At 40.5% G+C, this 16,420-nt stretch overlaps 1 long non-coding RNA gene across 1 annotated transcript in view; it reads right to left on the bottom strand.

The window, feature by feature from the left end:
- Positions 1-14,973, bottom strand: part of LOC134510919 (uncharacterized) — an 86,243-nt gene extending 71,270 nt beyond the window's left edge. Inside the window, exon 1 of the long non-coding RNA XR_010069755.1 lies at positions 14,841-14,973. This is a non-coding gene — a long non-coding RNA (uncharacterized LOC134510919). The remainder of the gene's footprint in view (positions 1-14,840) is intronic.
- Between the last annotated feature and the right edge of the window lie 1,447 nt (positions 14,974-16,420).

The following is a 16,420-nucleotide window of genomic DNA, read 5'->3' as shown; positions in this document are numbered from 1 at the left end:
AAATCCAGCTTTATCATACCTATTTATTTTCTCAGTGTTTAGCAAACACACCCACATCATACAGCACACGAGACGGTTGCAGAGCACTCTGGTCACAGCCAAGACACAAGGTCCAACGTGAGGGCTAAGCCGGCATAAAGCACACACTGCTGAAATTGCCACTCTACTTGAAATTGCCACTCTACTTTTCTGTCTCTGCCAGGACACGGTTCTCCTGCCACTTCCCTTCCATTAAATTAAGGGACCCTGAATATGCAAATAAATATTTAAGGAGAAAATTAACCCTACTAAAAAAAAAAAAAAGCGTATCTTCTCTTTGATTTTGCACACAGCTGTCTCACCCCGAAGACAGTCTGCAAGATCTGTGGATCCATGGATGGTAGGTCACCTGTTGCATGGGATGATGAGCAGCTGGCCCTTACCAGTGTCACTTCCCATGAGATCAACTCAAGTGTAAGGTCACACTGCATAAATGCCACAGTTTCATTCAAGTTCCTTTTGGTAGGGGATGAAGCAAGACCAGGGAGATCAGGAGGCTAAGGTGCGCGTAGGACTCGTAAATCATTTAACACTGAAGACAGAAGGTGTGCTGTGCCTGAGGAAGGAAAGAAGACAAGGGACAGACTTGTGGCTGGGGTGACTGAATGACCCTCTCTAGACTCAGGTTCTGTCCCACTCATCTCATGCGTGATGAGAAAGAGATCATTCAGACAATTCCTCAAATATGGTTGCTAATCATGCACATCCCATTTTTTAGGTGCCTGGCTTGAGTGGATGATACAATGAACAGAGCTGAAAGTTTTCCAACATCATATATCTACCACATGAAAAACCTAACGCAGTGAGCCAGAGCCATCAGTGGGACTTTCCTCTCCAGCTTGTGCAGGTGCACGGCGCAGTTCCCAGCCCCTGCCTGAGCTCGCCCCAGGAGCTGCAGCCTCATCCCACCAGCCAGAGCTCCCAGCTCAGACACCCTTTCCTCAGCAGCCACCTCACAGCTCAGTAGCCCTCAGTGCCTCTCCGAGGTGGGGGTGCCCACGCCTCAGCAGCCACCGACACCAAACTACACATGGCTGGGGCTTTTGCACCAGATCTGTCCAGAAACTGAAGGTCTGATTCACCACCAGGATGCTGCGGACTTTTGACAGGATAATTTCTCAGGAAACCTTTGCACAAAATGCGGTAACGCAGTCGTGAATTTTTCCTCCAGCCTTTCCTAAGTGATATTATACACCATCTAAGGACGCAGATCCTTCAGATACTCTCAATGTACTTGACCGAGCATGCAAATAGATCAGCTGAGCGCCCCTGAGCCTACCCTTGACCATTCTCTTGGAAAGAACATTTCTGAGTTCACAGTACACTGATTAGCCATACTAGGAAAAAGGAAAGGGTGAATTATTCAGAGGCTCTATTTAATGCATTAAGATCTTTAGTGGCCATTAACTGAGAAGGTCATTTGTTAGTTTATTTATGAATACGGTTGTAACTTAAGGGATCATCCATCCAAATAATCTATGTATACTATGGCCAGTATTTATAAATACATACCAGAAAACAATTCCAGCACAATTATCCAGCTGTATCTTCTAATATAACACAAGCAAACCAGTTGGAAAAATGGAAAGCCTATTTCCAGTTTTATTTTGGAGCTGCATGAGTGACTGACCCTCAATAAATTATTGTTGTTAAACTATGATAATATACAATTCAGCACTTTGTTCCTATGGAGTCCCAATTATTCTTTAAATTTACTGTTTTTTCCGGATTTAATATCACTATTTTCTGCTTTTAGATTTGTTTTATGTTATAACACCGATCAAGTAAGTCATGCTAGTTAGCGTGCATATACCCACTACGAAAAGAAAGCAAAGAAAGTGACTAGAATGAAGAAATTGTGAAAGCCTAGAAACATCTCTCCTCTCCCTTACTTTTATCAGAAAAGCGCTTCTGGGAAAGAAAAGGTTGCTATTTTAGACTTGGCTGGTTCTGGATTCAGGAGAAGTGGGTGCTGGTTTCAAGCCAGGGCTGGTTTCCCTTCGCGATCTCCTAGGATGTTAGTTAAGCACCTGTATGTGCATAATGCTTAGGGCAACTAGATTGCGCTTGCTGTAATATGAATTAATCCAGCAAATTATTGGCATAATACTTAAAATGGATTATGAAAATAGCTAAATTTAGTCTGCAGCTCTAAGTGCTACATGCTTTCCTCACCATAGTAACATAAATGTCTTTCAAAGGAAGACAGGAGAAGAAGGAGCTTGAATTCTTGCACTGCAGAGACCAAGAAAGAGCAGGAGGAGGGAAAGTGCTCATTTCACAAGCTTATGAATGTCAGATTGCAATCAATAAAAAAAATACTATAATTGCATTTATTCTTTTTCATGTTTCGCCAATACAGCATCATAACCTTCTAGAAGCCTGTTATAGAAAGAGTAAATACTCAATGAAAAAAGAAAATAACTCATTTTTCCAACCAAAATCAAGTAGGTAAGTTTTGGAACCCCATTCCACAGTATCCTAACAGCAGCAGCTAAGGAAGGTTTGCTTTTTCAGTATTTTACCCTTCACCGAGAGCAATTAAGTTATGTTACAGATGGAAACGGGAAAGAAAATAAACCAGAACTCCAGTATATCATGGCCACTTGGTGATGGACAGCTGGCAGAATACCTGGTACTAGAACAGAAGGATTCTGTTCAGCAGATTGAAAGAGTAATAATGAACAATAGGTCCCTCACAGCTGCCAGAATAGAAGTTGCTGCTGGAACAAAAGGACGATGAAGTCAGTGGCCTTTCAGCGCTGTGATCAGCTAGCATAATTTATGTTCTGCTGACTTTCATTGACAGATTTCATGTACAGACAGTCAAGACCTAGAAAGGGGAATTTTGCAACCCAGGCTCAAAGTTAACTGTAATTTATACTGTATCACTAGTGGCCAGGCCAGGAACCAAGTCAGCACCCGGCGCTTTGCCTGCAGTGGCTCTGCCTGGCCACAAAGCTAAGGTACAGGCAGGTCAGTGCACAACATCCTTGCTGTACGAAGGCAACACCAGGCAACCCCTTCTTGCCCTCCTTATAGACATATTACACGGATGCTGAGAGATCAGATGGTCAGTTCAACTGCAGACACCTCCTGTATAGTCATCTAAAATTTAGAGATGGAACTCATGCAGGGTGACTTTAAGCTTGCCTTTGAAATGCAGTATTGATCTAGCTGATAGGTTTCATTTAGTGGTATGACTTTAAAAGAAAATAAAAGTCAATTGTCTGGTTCTATCACATGCTTCACAATTTCAATCAGTAATTCCAGACTGGCTACATAAAATTAAAAAAACAAAAACAAAACCAAAAACATAACAAAACCAAACCACAAACAAACCTAGGAAAAGACACATCTACTAAGTACTATTTTGGAGGAATGTGGTGGAGCTGGCCATCCGTGTTTGGCACTAGATCCATGCTCTCAACATGGAGCAGCATGACTCCATACGGCTTAGAGGGGATTAGAGTGTCTCACAGCATTGTATGCTATTATTACAGGATACACTATGAGTACGTAAAGAATTGGATCATGACCACATTACACGCCCACTCCCAATGATTCTTTGTTTACCTGTAGATTATCAGCAATTACCATACCAAGTTATTTCCAATATAGCTGTAGATACTTCATGGCCTTGTCTGTACAGCCCACATCTCTAATATTTATTGTAGGGGTAAGTAACAGAGACAAGAGTGGTGAACTCAATACAACACAGGTACTTCAGCTGTACAGATTCCAATTATTTCAACTTCTCTTCATTAACACTGCAGGACTAGAAATGCCTTGCAGGGACAGAGCTTTTACTTGGTGTTGTGTTATCTTCAATAAGCAAAAGAAAATCATCGTGAGGTGTAAAATGGGGAACAGTTGTTTAAAACTATGCAATATGGTTCATTTTGCAAGATTTTGTGGTTGAAAGGGAAATAGGACTAGGAAACAGATTTAAAAGAGAAAAACTCAATAATCCATTCTTCTTTAATTTATTTCCTGCTAATATTGCTAAAGTAATGAGAACGGATACCTCATTCTTACGTACAAGTCCTTTGAAAATAGGCCTACAAATACTTTTGGTTTTCCTTTTAATCTCACTGCATTGTAAGCAAATGCAAGATTGAAAATACCAGGCATCAGGACAGCCTTAATAGGTGTTTAGACTGCTGTAGGACCGGTCTAATTAAACACAAACACACAAATAAAATAAACATAGGTCACAACAGTGGTCTAGAATAGCACTTTTGTAAGGCAGAGGTTTAGGCACCCTGCCCCGCTCTCAACCTTACATACAGCTGCGGCGGGGCAGGACTCCTCTTAGACTTCCACAGATGGTGATTTTCCCTTTCTGCAGCAAGGTGTCTGTGGTGTGAAGTCTGCCACACTAAACCTATGCCCCTCGTTCAGAGATAGCAAGGTTTAAAAAAAAAAAAAACAAAAAAAAAAACAACAAAAAACCAAAAAGATAAAAATCAAAATCCCAAAACAAACAAACAAACAAAAAAACCAAACCAACAAACAAAAGAACCCCCTCACACCTCTTTGCTGAAGTATGGCTATTTGCAAGCTTGTTACCCAAGAGTACCTCTGCAGGAGTCTCAGGCTATTCCAGTTTCTGCTACAAGCAGCACACTTGTGGTTTGAGAACCTGAGCACGGTTCCATGCCCTTCTCTTAGTCACAAAACTGGCGCAAGGAGTTGAAACTGGTATACAATGCTTCCCGAGCAGCTGGTCCTCCTCCCTTGCACAAATCCGTCTCCATAGCTGATTACTACTACGGTGGTGCCAATACAGTAGCAAACCAAGTTGGAAAACACTTGCTTTAGGATTTCGTGTTATAGCTGTATGTGCTACAGAGTCTCCAGAAAATAAAGCAATCACTGCTTACATATCCATTTAACGTACTAAATGTTGGAAGAAGCCTGTCTTCTGCAAATACACTTGAACGCAATTGCGTATGTACTATATGCCACGTAAGTTCATATTCTATTCTTGCCAGGAAAAATAAACCACAGAAAGCCATGCTGGCATAAAAACTCATTTCAGAATTGCCCTGCATCATTTAAACGGCAAAGACTGTAGTTTCTTTAAAGGATAATCACCTTTAGTGAGTGATTATAGTTTTCATAGTAGTAATTCAAAATACTGTTTCTACCCAATCTAAGCACTTCTTGGAGAGAAAAATTTCCAGAAATTAACTTGAATTGTCCTTCCTACTTTCAACCTTAGATTATTTTTTTTTTGTCATTCCCCTCTACAGATGTTTTATCACTCTTATTTCTGAGCAAGGCTGGACTGCTTGGGAGTGAAATTTAGTTTTCAAACACTGCAATATTTAACATTTAGGAAGTCTTTACTCTTGGTCACCAGACCACTAAATCGACTCCATTTGTCAATTGTACTGAGAACAGCTGGCTTGAGAAACATTTCCTAAATTTAGACTCCAAGTAGATTGCTTGAGAAATAATTTGTTATTGTTACATGGCTTTTTTTTTAAAAAAAAAAAAAAAAAAAAAAAGGTGGCTGTCAAAGGCTCATCCCACTCTTAGTAGGGGTGTGGATAATTACATACTCATTTCAAAGTAACTGAGTTGGATCAGTCACTACAATATACAGCATCCTGGAACAAAAGAGATCTGTTTCAAATAAGAGTAACAGCAAAAAACCAAGACCTCAGCATTTCAGAGAACACTTCAGCCTTTGGAAGACTGCATTCAGTGTTCAACATATCTTTATCTTGTAAGCTAAAATTTCCATTTCCCTTCATTTAAGGTAAGTAGCTCAGGTAAACATAGAATTGTGATAGTTTTTCTCTGGGATTTCACAGAATTAAACACGGACACGTGCTCTGTACAGCACTGCAAGTCTGAGCTCTCTGAGGCACATACAAACTTAGGCACACAGAGCAGATCTGACACCATGCAGAAGCACAAATTAATTAGAATAATATCCTGAAAGGCAGGATTGTCCTAGTAGATGTGTTCAAAGAAGTGACAGTCTTTCTAGATGGGCTTCTTATTTTTTCCCCAGCATAAATGCAATCCTGTTCTTCTAGAACAGGATTGTTCTAGAACAGGAACCTAGAAACCTAGCTGTGCACCTTCAGTCAGTGTATATGGATTTCTGCCTGGTTGTAGCTCAGTCATGTATCTAGAAATTCCAGACAATGTACAAAATTCCTGACTCTGCCTGAGCGAAAAATCCCCATAGAGAATGAGCAGAGTGCGCGCATAACTATGGCATATCGGTATCCCTACATCAACAGGAGTATGAAGACATATTTTCATAGAATAGAGATCTAAGATTTGGTACATTATAAAGAGTCAAAAGCTACTTGGTTATGATGCTTAAAAATATTCAGCTTTAGTACTGCTCATGGCAGAGTATTCCACATATTAACAGTAGGCTATGTGGAACAGCCTTGACATCTAAAAGCAGCTTTATCCTGAGAGTTAAATGAGCACGATTAGCAAACCTGCTACAAAACTTTGCCATTTTTGTGTTAGTGTAGATTTAAGATAGGATCACCTTCTAGAATAGTATAAGGAGCATAAAAGAAGAACAGGATTGCATTTATGCTGGGGAAAAAATAAGAAGCCCATCTAGAAAGACTGTCCCTTCTTTGAACACATCTACTAGGACAATCCTGCCTTTCACAGGCTGTAGAATCTGTGTTAGTGTGAAACATGATAATATGAAAAACATGGATGTGAAATCAAAGAAAATTTTAGTGCAAGGTCACAGCAATGTGTCAAACATCACCATGTTTTGACACAAAGGGTAGAATTGCTCTGAAACCCACAGTAATCTTTTGAAACATACCCATCAAATAGTGCTAAAAAAATACAAGTCGCCTCCTTCAAACTGGAATAACTCTAGGAGAAAAACCAGTAAGAAGTATATTACCTTGTGTGCAGATATGTATTTCCTGCATTATTTTTCATTTAAGCACCTCCGCACTCCCAGTCCTTGTTGCTACCCATACATTTTTCCTATAGCATTATTATTCATATCAGAAAGCAACTAGATTATTCACATCACACATTTCTGGGCCTATCACCCAAACTACATGACACTCCTTTCGGATTGGGACCTTCAGATGGCGGGGAAATAACGAGCCTCCCCAGCAAAGGGGTGAATCTAAATAGGGACATACAAATGCCGCACAAAAAATTTCTCCTACACGGTTACTGAAGGTCAGGCATTGCCTCGGTCTGTCCCCACGCCAGTGACCATGCAGCCCAGCCCTGAATGGACACCTCTGGAAGGGGGAGCTGAATGGTTCTAAATCTGTTATTTTCTGGGTCACAGACCTAACAGAATTCTCAACGCTTTAAACAAAGGAAAGATAATTGGATCCCTACAGTTTTGTAAAAGCAAGGAAAGGCAGAAGACGACCCAAAAATTGAATATTATTGTGCAGGAATAATGAAGGTAACTATAGTAAACCTAATTTTTAACCTAGAACCAATCGAGTTTAAGCATAACATTTTTTATGGGATTGTTTCCAGCCAGGTTGATTCCTTGGTCCATTTCCTTCACATCCTCATAAACAGTCGAACTGACACAACTTCAGGGATGCTATGCAGGAGGTAACACACAGCTGGAGGTTATGGGTGGGGGAGACTCTCAGCGTGCACAGGATTTCCTTAAGACAAGGTACATCACTGAAATAAGTGCATACATCTTGGAATACTGCTTATTGCCCCTTTCCAGAGCTCAGGAATGGGAGTGGCATTTCACAGATGGAATGGCTTGCTGCCAGCCAAACAGGGTGATCTCACTCTCCTCCCGCCCCTGACGATGCAGCCCCACTGTTTTCAGTAGCTTGGAGATGGTTTAGCTCACTAACCTGGTGGAAGACTAAGTAACAAGAAGAATGACAGATTTGTGTTAGATCAGGGCAACTGGCATGTAAAATCTCACCCTGAGCGTCTATTTCTGACACACTTGCAAAATCTAATGGTTGGTTCGGATAGTATTCTAAAACACAAAGGAGAAGCAGATTCTCCACCCTGGCATTCCCGCTTCTGCGTAGTCTCTGAGAGATTTATGTGGCTTTACAGGCCCCTCACCTTGCACTGCCAAGTTTGGTGACTGAGTTTTAAATGTGTGCAATCAATAAGATGGGCTTAAAGCCAGGATGTAAGCTCGGCTCTACCCAGGGTTTAGCACCCTCTGTCACCTGCGCCTCTCCAGCGGGTGCCAAGGGCACGCTCTCTTGCTCTCTGTCCGCTGGGGAGAAGGGCAGCAGCCTGCTCCCAAACTGTCATCCTCAGATGAAGCTGCCTTCCTCTCCCTCCCTCTCGTCTGTGCTGAAGGAATTCAGTGCTTCACTCATGTGGGGAAAAAAAAAAGTGGTGACAGTAGCCAAGGAAACTGGTCTGATGGGTTCACCAGTTATCCAAAAAGAGATTAAAAGACTGAAAAGATTAGAAGTGAATGAGAACAACGTTTTTATCTGTTTCAATCAGTTTAAGTTAGATCAGGAATTCCGCAGGTGACATGCTATCAGCTTGGGCAGATGGGTCACCTAGTTTACCTCTCGACAACATGGGATTGTGATGCTAAATTCAAACTTGTACACAGTGTTCTGAGATCTCAGAGCCATCAAAGGGGTGGCAAGGTGCAAGTATTCTAGTATCAGACTGATTTAAAACCCAGCAATGTGAAAGGCTGGCAGGCAATTTCAAATGCCTCCAGTTGTAAAGCCTCTACAGCAGCTGCTGAAAAGCATAAAGGAAAAGCATGCAGCTAAATTTTATCAGCTGAGGTGGGGGGAAGTGCTGCCACCGAGAGAACACGGTGTGAGAACACGAATGCTAAATAAGCACACCAACTAGTAAAGGCCAAATGCAGAAGGGATTTTATTTTTTTTTTTTCACAAGCCTGGGAAGCGATTTTGCCAGTTTTTAAAACATTTTAAATAATGGCGCTTGCAGAAAATCAGAAGTTTGAAGACTGACACAATATTTCCTTTTCTTAAAGGACAAACCTGCACAGAGGTTAAGGAAAGTCCTTTAATCGAAATCTGAGGAGTTGCTCTGCGATGATCTCAGGGGAGCCTAAGGCCGTTCCATTTCAGTCAGCAGGCATGTTGGGTCAGATGTCTTACCTGTTTCTGAAATGTTACCTGCCCTTGTGTAACCTCTAATTATAAGTTTCAGTGAGAGTCTTTATAAACTATATTGCAACTGGCTCTGTTTATGCATTGTAAGAGTTTAAAAGGTTCAGGAACTCTGTTACACTTGCCTTTTTCTTTTGTGTATCTCAGCCTTTTGCCTTTATCAACTTTCTCTTCCTGAATGCCCCTACCTCAATTCAAGCAGGATCAATCCTTAAGAAACTGTTTCATTCAGTGGGGTACTACAGTACTTAAGAAGCTAAGTAATAAAAGAAATTAGAACTATACAAGTGATGAGTGCAGAGTAAACCCGGAGTCCTCCTGTATGATAAGAGGAAGCAACCCACCTCCTTCAAACTCAACATCCAGTTGCTGACCATTTCCCTGGTAGCTGGATATTACTCCGCTCATGTAGCTCCCCTTCGCCATGCAACATTGTCACCTAGTTACTCAACAACACCACGCAAGAGCACTGCGATTTGATGCAAGGTTTCTGCAACCCAGTTCAAAAGGCCAAAGGTTTGTAGGGCTTCTCCTCCTGACAGCCTCCCTCTCACAGCCACCAGAAGCCTTGAAAATGAAGCAGCTCCAGGTTGAGGTAGAACAAGCTAAATGCCCAGCATTTTTTTATTATTATTATTACTCAAGGGAACAAAGTTATGGGTTTCACCCCAAAAAAGCAAATTTTTGTCAACACAATGTCAAAGTAATACCTCGCAATTCTAGTTTTGAATGAAAGATGCTCTTGAAACGTACAGAAAAATAATGCAATAACATCAGAGTCTGCAAAACCCTGATCGTCAGCTCTTTGAGCTATTGAGACTAAAAGACTTCATTGGGACAAAGGATGTTTCAAAACACCCTTTTATAACTGCATATTCAAGTCTAATTTGAGGCTTCAAGTAACACTAGCATTTGGCTTAACACTTGGTTCTTACACATGTTCCTCACATGGAGGACTGCCAAAACGTGCTTATTATTGCAATTATAAACAAATGGCGCTGCTTGGGGAGCAATGGGTCTGACACTGGGAAACTTCGGGCACTCCCAGCTACGTGTACCACACTCAAGAGTTCATACATGCTCATCTCTTTCTGTGCTTTCCCTATTAATAGCATTAAAACAAAGGCTAACCCTGGCACACCCACTCTGCCAGAAGGCAGCGCCCCAGAGGTGGTGACACGATGACAGTAATTAGAAGGGGTTTGGCAATGTTTTGAAGGCCAGCCAAATTCGTATGTGACCCTTCTAGCAACTCCAGTGAAAGCAAAACAAGTTCAAAGCGTTCACTTCGCTCTCCAAAAAAACAAATACTGCAGACTATTAAGTGAGCAGACTATTAACTGCGAACTAGAGAGATATTTAAATTCACAAATACGTATGTATACATATTTGTGTGTGTACGTGTGTATACACCTATATAGACATATATATATATGTGCATACACACAGAAATTGCCCTTTCAGACAACAAAAAAAGGCTGAGACAAAAAGTTTGTGACCAAAGACAGTGGTTGGCAAGCGCACAAAAGGGATAATGAGGAGCATTCATTTCCCCAGTCTCCTGTCCTGCAGGCACCTGTTGAAGGCGGAGAATTAATCTGAAGTGTTTGCTACAATCAAAATAAAGGCCTAGAGAAAGGGTGTTGTCTGGAGAAAAAGGAGTTGTATAAAAAGAAAAGACACTTTGGACTAGAAAAAGGGAGTGACAATGAGAAACAGAGCTCAATATCGAAGGCGAGGCAAAAACTAGAGCAGGACCAATGTAATGAATTACATATAAATACAGAGTAGCTTGAAATCAAAAGGTTATCTTTAAAGGAGAGGAAAACAGGATGTTTTCCAAACACTGCTTCCAAAGCCAGGGTGCTAGTTAACCAACCAACCCCAGAGTGTGAAGTACCCCAGGGTTTTCAAACAGAGCACATAAACAAACCACGTCTAGAGTTAAATTGTAGCAAAGAATACATACCCAAAAACATAACCTGGTGATGCTCTACATACAACTGATGAAACAATGGGAGTTCTCATTCGTGCGCGCACAACAAAACCAAAACACAGCAAAAACAAAAAACCCAATACAGATTTGGGAGCTCACTTTGGATCTGCCCTTTCCAAATGTTTTTTGCAAAAGGCAAAATAGCACAAAACAAAGCCAAGCAAAAAGGCCATTCCCAGAAAAACCGCCAGCCCAGCAGTTGAGAGACACGCTCAGTTTGTGGTAGACAATTTTAAATTCCCATTCTGCAGGATGGGTCCTGACATGCCAGTGGGGCGTACTCTCACCTTACAGCTATGGGCTTCCCACTCTCTTTCCTATCCCCAATTCCAAACAATATTTTGTCAGAGTTTATCCTTTTCAATAAAATACTTTAACAAATTAACATGTGTCAAAACCAGTACAACTTTAACCAGAGAATTCCTAACAAGCTCTTTCTCTTATGATGAAACAACCACCATGACAAAGATGAGGGAGATGTTAAGAGACTCAGAAAACAGCTAATAGTCCAACTTTTATTAACTCTAGTTAATTACACATCTTCCCTTTGAAAATCTCACCTTTGGGGCATACTGCTTTTACTTTTCTTTTACTTCCTTACTGTTTTTCTCACTTGTCTAGACATTTTTATGTCTCCAATTGTTTTAAATTGCCCTTTTCAACTTTCATTAATATTCTCACTTGTCCTTCCCTTCTTTACTCTTCTCACCATCCTTGCCAATTTTTATTTTCACGTTGCATGTTCTTTAGTTGTTTACTATATTTTCTTCCTTCTCCCAAGTCTACTTTTCTCTCCTATTTATTTCCTTCACTAACTTCAATTTGGAGAGCTGGGACAGATCACCTATCCCACGTTATCTCTTAAGGAGATAGAGCAGTTTTACTGGGGAATAAGTAGCTTTTTATTTCTTATACTTTTGAGAAAAAAACAGATACATGAGTAAATGGAAATACAGAAAGTGTAACACCCAGCTAACGTACACTGTAAGTCTGTGTCTGATTACAGGGCTAAATATTCGTTTTCTTTCTTGCTTCGTGTCTCTTTTTAAGTGATTGCCATTTATTTTCTGATTAAAAAGTTCTGCTTTGAGTTGTTATATTTTAAGGTCAATCCATAAACTAGAAGACATTAGAGATATTTCACTTACCTTTTGTGGCAGCTTTTTTTTCACCTTCAAATATCGAAGTAGAAATTGAACTAGGTTATTATATGGATGCGATTCCGGTTAACCAGCATTTTCAAATTTGAGCAGCCTAATCTCCACTAAGACGCTTGGTACTTGGTCTGAAGGTGTCTTAAAGTCTTATATATGCACAGCTAAAGTAGAATCCCCAGGTACAGCACATCTCAAAGTCGGGCACAGTCAGTATAGGAGATAACTGTCCCACTGCTATGGAAATGTAAGCTGGCTATGCCGACCCTCTGCAGGGAAGAACTGAGGACAGCAGTACACAGATGCAGAAAATATCACACTCAATTAATCTACCAACTCTTTTAATTCCCCCATAGACTTGAGATTCCTGCACCACCCCTCTGTAGCAAGGTCTCTGCACGGTTTTCTGATATTTGAAAATCTCAGCTTCCCTATTTCCAGAGACTTGGGCAGGAATTGTCTAATTTGTTCCAACATGATGCCTGACCAAAAAGGAGTGGCCAGTCCCGTGCCCTACGCTACGCTAATGGCTTTCTGTGTGGTACTCACGGTGAGGAACTGCAAGTGAGATTCTTGCAGAAGCTAAGTAATATCTGGACCTCAATATGGAAGGCTTTGGAAAGTAAAATGAGATACATTTCTTGTCCTGGAGTCCACATTGATACTAAAAATGCAAAAGGACAGAGGGAAAAGATCAGCTCTGTTACTACTTACCATCATATAATAAGTCTGTCTAAAGGCCAGCAGAAGGTAAATTAGGTTTCCAAATACTTTAGATCCCACTGCTCTGCCACAAACGAAACTAACCCCAGCAGATTTCCTCTCCTTTTCCTGGGCGCTCTGCAGTGTCAAAACTTCACAGGAGATGCACTTCATCCCTTCACAAAAAACGATGGGCTTTATTATATTACCTATGGCTTGCTGCTCTATCCTTGCCCATTGGTTTTTGCTTTGGTATTGAAAGAGACACTATTTCTTAGAGTGAAGCAACTGAAAAGCCCAGAATAAACGCTAGTAAATCAGATATTAGCAGGTTTCTGATTTCTAGCATGTAGTAATAAGCAACTGTCTCAGATTAAGTACAGTAAGGAAAAGACATAGACTAGTCAACATCTTTTCTCTGGAAAAGCCCTGGGACCTTTTTTCAAGGAGATGATTTGTGTTCTTGGTATTACCAGCTGTATAAAGCAGGTCCTTTCTATAAATTTTTGATAGCTGCATAACTGCTCTAATTTCTACTGTATTATTCCATTTCCTCCTCTTACATCTTTAGTAACTTACACATATAAATTACATGTATAAATTCGTATATTGGAGTTGTTTCTTATTTTGCCTTCATACTGGGGAGAAAACATATTTTCAGTGGCTATATGTCAGGAGATACAATAAATTATGACGAAGCCAGTAATTTATGCAAAGGTAAAGATTATTCTTCCATGGAACAAAAGAAATTTGCAGAATAACATCCTGAACCATAGTTTTTAAATGGTGCGCTCAGAAGAATCTTCACCCCAACAAATCACAGACCACAGCTAGTATTTAGAATATCTTTAGTTTAAATGAACACCAAGAGCAAACACCTTATTCAAACAGTTAAAGAATTTCCTATGTCATGCAGTCCTGATATTTTAAAACAAGAACATTTCAGAATTCAGATTGTACACTCTACCAGCTTCATTTCTAACTTGCAATTTTTGCTCCAGCAATCTGCTTTAGAATTAATAATTATGCAGCACAATGCATCTATTTTTTTCCTTATTGTTTTGTTATATGCTCTTGCTCTGCAGGATAAACACAGGATCAGTAAATCTCATCCCTTGATTTCTATGATGACGGATTGCTAACAATGATAGATTTTTAATGATGTGTCAGCAAGTGTATGAAACCGTGTGGTTGTAAGGTAGTAACTGCCAAAAAGAAGCTGCTCTGAATGTCATATAGAAAGATATATCGTAGTTTCACTTTTGTCACTGACAGCCAATTCTGATGGAGTACGTTTTACATAAGGAAATTCTTCCTATCCTTGGATGAGGTTAGATGATAATTCAGAGAACTGCTTTGTTTTTTTTTAATTTGAGAGTAACGTATTTTAAGGAACCGAGCAGACTTCTTTTTTTTTTCCTTCAAAAACTCTATCAATTGACAAAAAAATACATATTTATAAGAGGATTTGGTATGGATTATGAAGACAGTGAAGTGTGGACCACTACAGCAAGAAAAGAGTGGAAATGAATTTTTGTAAACAGGCTGATTTGTGTGTTAATAATAAATGCCACAAAGCCCTTTGGTTTATTATAAATAAAACAGTAGCGTGGCTAGAGACACACTGCAGTGTCTTTTTATTCTCTAGAATCAAAAAATAACATGACAGATGCAATACATGCTGGTCAACAATGGAGATTTCCCTCAGCCATGAAAAACTGCACCAGCTGTCTCTTTACTTCAATTTTACACGTAGTTTGCATGCTACCCTAAAACTACCAGGCAACAGTCCAACATATGCCACTCTGGAACAGATTTACCCACCAGGTTATCTGGCGCATGCCACGTGCACAGAGGCAACAGACACATTTCTCCACAATACGCTGAAAAACAGTTCACAGAGGGCACCGTTTCCTGAAACTCCAGAAATCACGTTATCCTGCCTCTGAAAGTCTGCACCACACACAGAGAAGCGGAGGAGGTGGAGGAGTACCGATGTGTGACACTGTTTTCACTGCTCTCACTTGCCGTCCTCTTCCTGTTGTCAATGCACTCTGTAACGTGACCCCTGCTCTTAAGATAAGGTAACACTGAAGTAGAGCATGGGCATTACTGCCTTCGTTTAGATATGCTCCAGGACTTCTCTATAGCAAGAATGTAAATATAGTGCCAATTAATAGCTAATTTGCAGCCTCAATACAAGCATATCAGATTTCTAAAAACTGCCTTCTATACTAATGCAGTTTATCTCAGCTCAGAACAGAGAGAAAATGTCCCTCGTGCACTGCAGATGACAGAAATTTTATCTATTCATGTAAAGGGTGTAGGTGGTACCACTCACGTGCTGGTAGCTTAAATGCAGCAAGTTCAGGCAGGGTCTCACATAACCTTCCAGTGCATTTTTGAGTCATCTGTTCTGCCTTTTAGGAACTAATCACCTTGATACAAGAGCTGATCCACATCACCGCTGTATGTCTGAATGGAATGTCTTCTCCACTGACTGTGCCATAACAAGGACATTGGAAGTCGCAAGTCACTGATTGTTGCCACAGCAGTACAGGAAATTTAGTCACATCAAGGCCGTTAAAACTAAAGCAGCTAAGTGGCCTCTACTGCTTTAGAAAGCTCCATCAGTAGCAAATTAGCCCTTGCCCTCTTTGGACATATGTAATCTTTTCAAAGCTCTGTCCTCTCTCACGTAGTTCAGCCGTTCTCCTGTGAAGGGGCCTGCTCCTCATGACAGCTGCTAAGTGTTGAATTTAAAGAGTAAATACATTTTTCAGAGGATTTAATTAAAAAGATTTCTGAAGTGTGAGGATGCACTTGAAACCTAACAAGTAAGATTTTAATCTCGTCACCTACAGTAATCACTTCACAGCACGGGTGCTAACGGGGGGAGCAAGGACAGGAGATACACTGATGAACCAATGAAAACCAAGGGAAGAAAAAGAATTTTTTCTCCTAAACAAGGTTGGCCTAAAGATAACCGCAAGCAAGTAACCAAAGTTTCCTATGGTCATTCTGATATGCCCGAAAGATGTTCACTGAATCAATACCCTACTTAATAGCACTCTTGTCAACTTCCCCTGCTGTATTGAGATTGATTTCAGTTTGTGCTGCTACAAAGGGCCTGGCCAAATTAAAACCCTGAGGCTCCAAACACATCAGTGGACTTGTCTGAGTACACAAATCTCATTAGCAAAAGAAACCATGTAAGTCCCTCAAAGAACTGGATCTTTTCTGTTTATTTTAGCTGGATTCTTATTCCAAACAATCTAAACCGGTGCAGTTTCTAGCATGTGTCTTATCAGTTCATTCCAAGCCAATACAACAAAACTGTCTTAAAATAAGACATATTACCAGAAGCTTTCAGTTCCATCCTGTAACAATGCATTTTCTGCAGT

Source organism: Chroicocephalus ridibundus, chromosome 2 (assembly GCF_963924245.1).
Source record: "Chroicocephalus ridibundus chromosome 2, bChrRid1.1, whole genome shotgun sequence".
Lineage (NCBI taxonomy): Eukaryota > Metazoa > Chordata > Aves > Charadriiformes > Laridae > Chroicocephalus > Chroicocephalus ridibundus.
Note: the sequence above shows the minus strand (reverse complement) of the source record. Positions and strands in the feature narration are given on the sequence as shown.